General features: G+C 38.3%; 1 pseudogene; it reads right to left on the bottom strand.

Annotated features, from left to right (window-relative positions):
• Positions 1 to 568: 568 nt before the first annotated feature.
• Positions 569 to 5960, bottom strand: LOC115834177 (annotated as a pseudogene).
• Positions 5961 to 9266: the final 3306 nt, after the last annotated feature.

Raw genomic sequence — 9266 nt, 5'->3', positions numbered from 1 at the left:
TTTTATTCTTTGTAAGATAAGATATCCCCACTTCATTATTCTACCCCAGCTGGTTCAATATACAACTAAGACAAGTGATTTACAGTGTGTACAAACTGAAACATACTCTTGATTTATTTACCTGATGCAAAAACATAAAAAGTAGATTAAGTGGTGTCAGGGAATGGGGGAGGGTGAATGGAGAATAAGTGTTAATGTGTATGGGGATTCTTCTGGAAGTGTTAAAAGTGCACAGGCAGTAGAGAGCTCTGATGCCTGCACAAGTGTGATATACTAACAATATCTGAATAAATACATTAGAACATGACTTGCAGGTAAGTGAATGAATCTCAACAAAACTAGTACAAAAAAAACTATTGATGTACTAGTAAAGATTCCACAATAATTTATTAATTAAAATAACTTAATTAACAAATGTACACATTCAAGGTGGTTATCCCATTTATAACCATAAAGTAATTACATTCCATGAAGTTACAATGAGCTCACAGGCTCTCACACGTAGGGTCTTAGGACACTATTTGCCTCATATATGGGAGTCACAATAAATCATCATGAAACCAACTTTTCATGTACAACCAAAGCAAAAGAAAGGCCTCAGAGGGGAAGACAAGGAGGAAGGAGGAAATCATAGATCAGAGAACCTTTAGAAACATCAAAAAATCTCACAGATCCATTATCATAATCCAGAAACACCCAACCCGACCCAGAGGCCTTTGCACATACTGAATTAAAGGTGGAGAGTTGGTGGAGAAACTACAGTGGTTGCTCCTTTTTGAGGAAATTTAAAAAATGTTTCATCAGAATCAATAACGATATTGGCATCTGCAGTCCTGAAATCTCTACAGACTCCCAGAATCCAGCTGGAGGAGAGAGTCACATCCACCTCCCAGAAATGCCTGCAGGAGGTGAATGCTTGGCTCCCACACAGCAAAGCTCCACTCTCTGGGGATCCATGGGAGCACTGAGATGGTCATCTCCAAATATCACATATCTCACATCCTCAGAAAGGCTTATATAGCAAGGAATCATTTCTGTGCTCAGAGCATTATCCACTGTCAAGGAAAAAATATTATATTAGTGAGTCTATGTGGGACAGAGGCTCTGTGGCCCAATTATTCACTTCATTTGCTCTTCTTCAAGAAAATACAGAAAGAAGGAAGGCAAGAGAGTTTAGCCCCATGCATCCATGAAGATGAAATGTTATTACACCTCTACGGCACATACAATTATGTATTATTCCTTAAAAAACAGAGAAAAAATGTGACCATATCACTGGGCGAAGTAATGATTTAATGTCTATCTCTGCCTAGTTTCTTTCAGGACATATCTAAAATGTTTTTTTTTCTTCAGTAGAAAAATTCTTGTATTATTTGTCTTTAAGATCATCAAGAGGTAGACATCAATTTGCTGCGATGTGAGAATTTATTGGAATGTTAAGTAATGCCTGTTATAGTCTCAAACATAAAAATTTGGTAGAAATTGACACAAGTAAAATTTATAAGTTTCTGAAAAGAATACTCTGGCTTTACATTATCTGTTTAGCTCCTGATTCAATCTACTCTGGGTTCCTGCCCTCTGCTACTTAGACCTGCTCTCTAGAATGGGCCTAACATGGTTCAGCCACGTTCACAGATCCCTCACCTTTCACTTGTTACGAGATGTATCTGATGGCATTAGAATTGTCCTGATTATGGATATTTTTAGTCATTTTCTTTGTTGATCAAAATGTTCTGATTTTGTACATAATAAAGGTTACTTGTAGAATGCATGTAAATGCACATAGAATAGAAACAATTAAAACCAGTATGCCAAATCTAAGCCTTCAAAATTGAATTAAATTGAATAAATAGAAATACTGATGCCACCATGAGAACTAGTGTCTTCATAACTACATGATCTGAATATTCTTTGTCCTCTTATTCTGCAGATAAAGTGTGTATCTTTCTTACATTTTCATCAAACTGTGAGTCAGGAAATTGAGTTTTGATCATTGTAATATTACTATGCAGGTAGAGAAGATGCACATGTTTTGGAAAAGTATGTATTACCTACATGACAAAACTAATAAAACTTAAATGGGAAAAGCCTCAACCAAGGGACCCAATAAGGAAATAATTTGAGGCTAGACTGCCAAGCAGCTGGCTCTTACCTCTGAAGTTGTTGAGCATATCTAGGACTCCAGTAATGTGCCATGAAGTGAGCTCTGGGTTCACTGGCTGGGGCTTTTGCATCTGTGCCAAATCAGTCCTGCAAAAAAAATGGCCTCAGCTATAGTTCCAGGCCCAGAGTTAATCATACAGTCATACAAAGATATCACATTTTCACATAAGATGTTTCCTCAGAATTCTGCCCGTTTTGGTTAACTGGTTGTACATTTTATTCCACACTCTAGGGGCCATAAGGATGTTACTTTTTCTAAATTTTACTTCCATAAAACCCAATTTCGCCAGATATGTTATCCTCAGACATTATACAACTTCTAAAGTCATTAAAAGTCATTGCCTCCCTCTGCCCATCACACCCCCTGAGGGTAGGCAGAAATCTTGGGAATATTTCAGAGAGCAGAAAACTCAGACAAAAACCTTTGGGACCTCAGGCTGCAGCTGTCACTAACGCTAGTCAGTGTCTAACAGAGAATATTCATTGAGACAAAAGGCTTTAATCTTTTGTGCAAATCAAAGGAGTCTAATTCCAGCCTGAGAACCCTGCTGCTGAGGGTCCTGAGGCAACCATTTTCCTGAGGTCTTTCCTTGAACTGGGGTGTACGGTGATGGAGCAGGCCCGGGTCATTGATGCTTTTAGGACCAAAACATCCCTCCTCAGCCCATCCTTAGGAATCTCTCTCCTCCCTCTGTCTTTTTTTTTTTTTAACCTCTGACCCCTCTAGAGTAGAAGATGTCTCTATGATTCCTCAGAGTAATTTTGTATTAAGATCTGTGGGTATGGCTGGTCAGGATGGATGGATCGGGAGAACAAACTTCCGAATGGCAAATTGTTTTTATGTATATTTTAATTCATACAAATTTTAAGATGAAAACTTTCCAGACCAAAGAGAAGAAGACCTCAGGCCTTCTTTTGAAACAAAATTGGAAACAGCCCCTGACAACGATGTTAGTACTCAAAATGTATACATTCCCTTCATTCACAAGAGAACAAATTTTTCAGAAATAGCATTGTTTTTAGTGTAAACTCACCTTGCTGATACATTTCCCACATCCTGCAAAAAAAATAAAAGGTAATGTAAATTATGAGAGATTTTTCCTTCTGCATCTTTTCTCATACTCTTGTTTCTTTCTGTTTTAGTGTTTTAATAATGTGTATCTTTTTTTTCCTGCTAAGGAATCATTCAATCCTACATTAATAACAGAACCTCAACTAAACAATAAAAAGCTTCATCAGTGGGCATTAAGAAGAAAGGAGGCTCAGCAAGAGATGGTGGAGTAAAGCAAAGATATCTAGGTTTCCAGTGTCATTAATTTCCTAATCTTATTTCCAAGGAAAGCTCTGACCACACATGACAACTATTAAAACAAAACAGAGAACCATATGAGAAACAGAGTACATGGACATTGATGAGCAGCTTTGAGAAATCTTGCCCAGGCAAGTGGAAACCCCTCAATGTCTTCAGCAAATCACTGCTCTCTGGGAGATCAGAGTGAGGAGGAACTAGGGCATGTAAATGGAGTATTACTAACCTTCCCCTGGCCTAGAGTTCTAATGATTTTGGATGATCTCTCTGTGTGGATAGTACTCCAAATTATATTGAAGAGAACTTTATTATATGCTATCAGCTAAAATGGCAAAAATTTCCCAAAGATTACCAAAGTATGCAGTAATAAGTGAATGGAGAAACGTAATGGTGGAAGTCAGACAGCATGTGTCACTTAGCTTAGAGCAGTGACATATGCAGGTGATATTTGCATGTCCTGGCAGCACTGTCCAGCAAAGGCTTCCTGTCTCTGAGGATGGACCCTCCCTCCAAACCTGGAGCAGCTCCCCGTCAGGCATGCGGCATGTCTCCCACAGCTCTCTGTACATGTCTTTCGTCCCTTCTAAATGTTGGGTCATTCTCACTTGACTGTCTTGTAGTTGTTGGAAAGGCTCTTTTGCTTCTCTTTCCAGTGCCCGCAGATGCAGTTGCTCCTCCTCTTCGAGAAATATATGCATCCTTTGATAATGAATACTGATTATCCTCTTCCTTAATGACATATAGTGCTGCAGAGACGTTTGGTTAAAGGATTACATGTTCTCACTCTCAATAGAAAACTTCAAATAATTATATGCTAGATGTAATCAAGCAACTTATAAACTTTCTGCCTCACTCTTGCAAGGAGTCTTGAACATTTGCTATCTTTTCTGTCCATCTTTTTCAATGTTCCTATTCTCTCTCCTTTTTAAATCTAACCTATATAAAGACTCCTGGTTTCTGTCACTGTGACACTTCTTCACAGTTATTACTGAGTCAATTATTTCCTCTATTAATCTCTCTTTTAGGATTTTTCCGTGTCTGATTCGCCTACATGTTAAAAAACATTTAGCCATACACCGTATTATGCAGTATTTTTTTTACTTTTACCATATTTTTACTCTATATACTATTCTCTTTCTTTCACCTTCCTCACACCCAATCTTAGTGAAATGTTGTCTCATCTGCAGTGTCTGAAAAGGTTTATACCAACCTTCAAATGTGAACTAGAATACACATAATGCCGTTTATCCAATATACTAGAATTAATTTGGTAGCTTGTGTGGGCTTCTCTGTTTGCAACTCCTATTATATCAATTGAAATCACTACATTTTCTTGGGATGAAATCACTATCTTTCAACTGGTAGTTTGAATTTAGCTAAAAATGATAACAATGCTAACATTGTGTTTATTTGCCTAAAAACAAAGAAAACATTTTCATTTTTACCTCTAACGAATGAAATTTGCTAGTTTCCTGATTTAGATTGTTTCGTGTCTCTTCATTGATTTTCCATAAATAGTCCATTTCCTTTCTAAGTTTCTCCTGCAAAAGAAGCAAGAAGCTTAGCAATAATGAAGACAGTATAGTAGATTTCATCCCCTTATCAATAAAAAAAAAGGCTGTAATTGAAAGAAACATAAATTAAGTTAGAGTGGAGTGGTCAGATTTTTCCAAATTAAACACATTTGGTTCTAATAATTTGGATGTGAAAAGTGATAGAAACATAATAGAGAGTTTTAAAGGACCCTTCAGATAATATCATCAATTTTCTAAAACTGGCTTTTATATAATCTGACTTTGAACAGTGTTCTTGGTGCTGGCCACCTGCTCCACAGCTCCATTCTATATGTTTGAACAACGTTTCTAAGGAAACCTCCTTTAGTGAAGTCTCAACACAGCTATGATTAAAGTGCCAAATTAGTCAGCAACATTGAAAGGACTCATTTATGTGTCATGATTGACATGGAATTATCACCACCTCCACCGTCTGCATTCTCATCACCATCATTATCATAGGCCCTCATCGTTCTTATTTGGGATTCTACATAATTCAAACTGCCTTAGAGGCATCACGTACCCTGCATTCCTCAGCAGCCCATCCTTTTGGGCTGTGGCTGTGAGCCATGTGCTCTGGTGACTCAGAGCAGGGCCCACAGAGCAATCTCTTGTCAGCCTCACAGAAGCTCCTTAGTCTCCTCATGGAGCACACCGATATTGTCTGAGCTGTTGATGTTCTGAGGTCTGGTCTGTCTGGCTAGGGAAGCCAGCTTTTTGAGTGCCACACTGGTGTTGAAGTTGGGCTTCTCTGAGATTTTTCTGCACAAAGGGCAGTGAATTGGTTCTCTGCCTTCTTCTGAGCAGAGGCAGAGGCAGAGGCAGGGCCTGCAAAAGCTGTGCCCACAGTCAATGGTGACCGGGTCTATGAGGTATTTCATGCAAATGCAACAAATGAGCTCATTCTGGAAGACTCGCAGGGCATCTTAATCCATGTTTCTGAAAATTAAAAAAAAAAAAGTGAGAATTTCTTTCTCTTATTTTTATTTGCCCCGATGAAAAGGAAAAAAAGTCTGGTGGACAATTTTCCTTGTCTACTTGAGCTCTGTCCAATATGTCTAATAAGTTAGTTCCAGTACAAACTGAGACATAGTAAACACAAACATGCTGGATTTATGAAATTTTCCCTCAATAGTCATCGAAGACTCAGTCCAGGACTCCCTGAGATACCAAGATCCTAAGATGTTCAAGTCTCTTATTAGTAAATGGTGTGGGACTTGTATGTAACCTAAACCCATCCTCCTGAATACTTTATGTCTAGATTACTTTGAAGGCCTAATACAATGTAAATGCTATATAAATACTTGTAATGCCATACTGTTTAGGAACAGCAAGAAGATTAAAAATATGTACATGTTTGGCAGGGCGCGGTCACTCATGCCTGTAATCCCAGCACTTTGGGAGGCCGAGGCGGGCAGATCACGAGGTCAGGAGATCGAGACCATCCTGGCTAACATGGCGAAACCCCGTTTGTACTAAAAATACAAACAATTAGCAGGACGTGGTGGCACCTGCCTGTAGTCCCAGCTATTCAGGAGGCTGAGGCAGGAGAATAGCTTGAACCCAGGAGGTGGAGGTTGCAGTGAGCCGAGATGGCACCACTGCACTCCAGCATGGGTAATAGAGTGAGACTCTGTCTCAAAAAAAAAAAAAAAAAGTACATGTTCAGTACAGCTGCTTTATACTCCCTGTAAATATTTTTTATCTGAGATTAGTTGAATTCACGGGTATGAAACTTATGGATATGAACAACCGTGATGCAAATGAGAAAATGAGACAACAGTCCTGGTGGCATTTTTGTTAAACAAGCTGTGCCCACAATCATTCCCAGTTACTTAGACAAGCTTAAAGCCTGGGCGGAGGGTAAAAGCTGGGATGATTTCTGAGTCACTTATATAAGCTAATTAATGAAGAAGAACATTCTGAATGTCATCCTGTCTCTGCCATTCTATCTCTCTCAATGATTCCATGATGATAATATATGAAAGACACTCAGTATCTATGGTATTATTCTATACTCCCTGGATCCAAACTCACCTATGAAGTTTGCTCAGACAGTTATAAATAAAGTAGCTTTTATCTAAGATTGATTAATCAGAGTGGACTGTCAGCTCCTAAAATCATCAATCATTAAATTTGTCCTTTTAATTTTAATATCAAAACTCTTCCTTTCAATATATTAAATGTAAATAATATCTATTATTTTTAATTAGGAAAGTTTTTTCCCATAGTCAATTCAGATGATTAGAGAGAACACTTTCACATTCTGAAATAGCCAATGTTTCACCTATAATAATTAACAAGAATTAATCAACAATTAATTATCTTCTAAAATAACAAAAAAATGAAGATATGTATTAGGTTTTCCACTCTATGCTAGAAAATCCAGAAATGCAGTTAATGGAAGCGTGGCCACCAGTTCACCTCTCCCCTTAGTGACTTGGAAGTTGCAGCTTCTTGGGAGCCCTTGCCAGTTGGTTAGATCTATTGATCTATTTTCTTTCTTTTTTTGTTGTTGTTGTTGTTGTTGTTGTTGTTGTTGTTGAGATGCAGTCTCACTCTGTCACCCAGGCTGGAGGGCAGTGGCACGATCTCAGCTTACTGCAACCTCCACCTCCCAGGTTCAAGCAATTCTCCTGCTGCAGCCTCCCGGGTAGCTGGTATTACAGGGGCCCACCACCATGCCAGGATAATGTTTTTGTAATTTTAGTAGAGACCGGGTTTCACCGTGTTGGCCAGGCTGGTGTCTAACTCTAGACCTCAATCGATCTGCCTGCCTTGGCTTCTCAAAGTGCTAGGCTGCAAACATGAGCCATCATGCCCAGCCGATTAAATCTATTTTCAACAGCTTTCAAATCTAGTCTGCAAACTGCAAATTTTGAAGAGACAGCAAATAAGACCTTTGCAACAAGAATTTTCAAAGTAATTCAACATTTTTAACATTCACTTTGGTGAACATTATAACCACTACTACATGCCCACATTCTAGTGAACATTTTAGATATTTTATGGGTTCTATGATTGCATGAAACTATGGAAATATATCTTTTCACACTTAAGAAAAATCTAACAATACAGAAAACAGTCACATAAAAAGAATCAAATAGCAAGGGAACACAGACCATATCTTACAAACTGAAGATACTTTATATTGATTTCCTATAAAATCACTAAGACGGTTATTTGTTTGCTTAGAAAAGACCCAAGCATGCTGCCAGATAAATTTAAAGTATTTTTAAGAGTAAAAGTGAGCATGATGGTTTTGCTGCACATTTTATACTCACAAGGCTACTATGAATGGTCTCAGTCTAGAAGCTCTGTAGACATCCAGATTAGAAGTAACTCCTGGTGCTCCAAAGCCCAGCAGCCACAAATCCAGTGGGTCCTCACTGAAGGGGAGAGAAATCTCTGGACAAGCATCCTTTGAAAGTGTATGGGCCCTCGAAAGACCACACCCACTTCCTGAGGTGGATTAGATTGCATAGAAACCAGTAAATTGGCTGATTAGGTTTATAAAGTATTGAAAACCACACTTGGGGGCTCAAAGCTCAACAGAGAAGTTTGGAATGAGATGCAAGAAAGTTGACTTAACAGGGTACTCAAAGAAATATTTTAAGTATAACAATTATTTCACTAAATATTATCACAAGCTAATTTTTGTTTTGTTTTGTTTTTGTTTTTGTTTGTTTGAGACGGTATCTCGCTCTGTCACCAAGGCTGGAGTTCAATGGCTCCGTCTCAGCTCACTGCAACCTCTGCCTCTCGAGTTCAAGCGATTCTCCTGCCTCAGCTTCCCAAGTAGCTGGGATTACAGTCGCCCACCACTACACTCAAATAATTTTTGTAGTTTTAGTAGAGATGGGGTTTCACCATGTTGCTCAGGCTGGTCTCAAACTCCTGATCTCAGGTAATCTGCCCACCTTGGCCTCCCAAAGTGCTGGGATTACAAGCGTGAGCCACTGCACCGGGCCACATGCTAACCTTAAAATTTTGTTTCTCACTCCATTTAAAAATTATAATTGCTTAAGTGCCTAGCAGTTATTTATCTGAATATGTTCAAAGATAAAACATCAACTGGGATTACCAACACATCTGTGCTGTGTAACTCTCTTGTTTAAAAAAGTATAACAAGGAACTTAATTGTGTTTCACAAAATTGTATATATAATGGTTGATACAATTAGCTGTTTTTCTTATTTTTACTATTTTATGACTATTTCCTAATGATGGATTTATATGAAA

This window comes from Nomascus leucogenys, unplaced genomic scaffold (genome assembly GCF_006542625.1).
Source record: "Nomascus leucogenys isolate Asia unplaced genomic scaffold, Asia_NLE_v1 000818F_86277_qpd_obj, whole genome shotgun sequence".
NCBI lineage: Eukaryota > Metazoa > Chordata > Mammalia > Primates > Hylobatidae > Nomascus > Nomascus leucogenys.
This window is presented reverse-complemented; position numbering and strand designations above follow the sequence as displayed.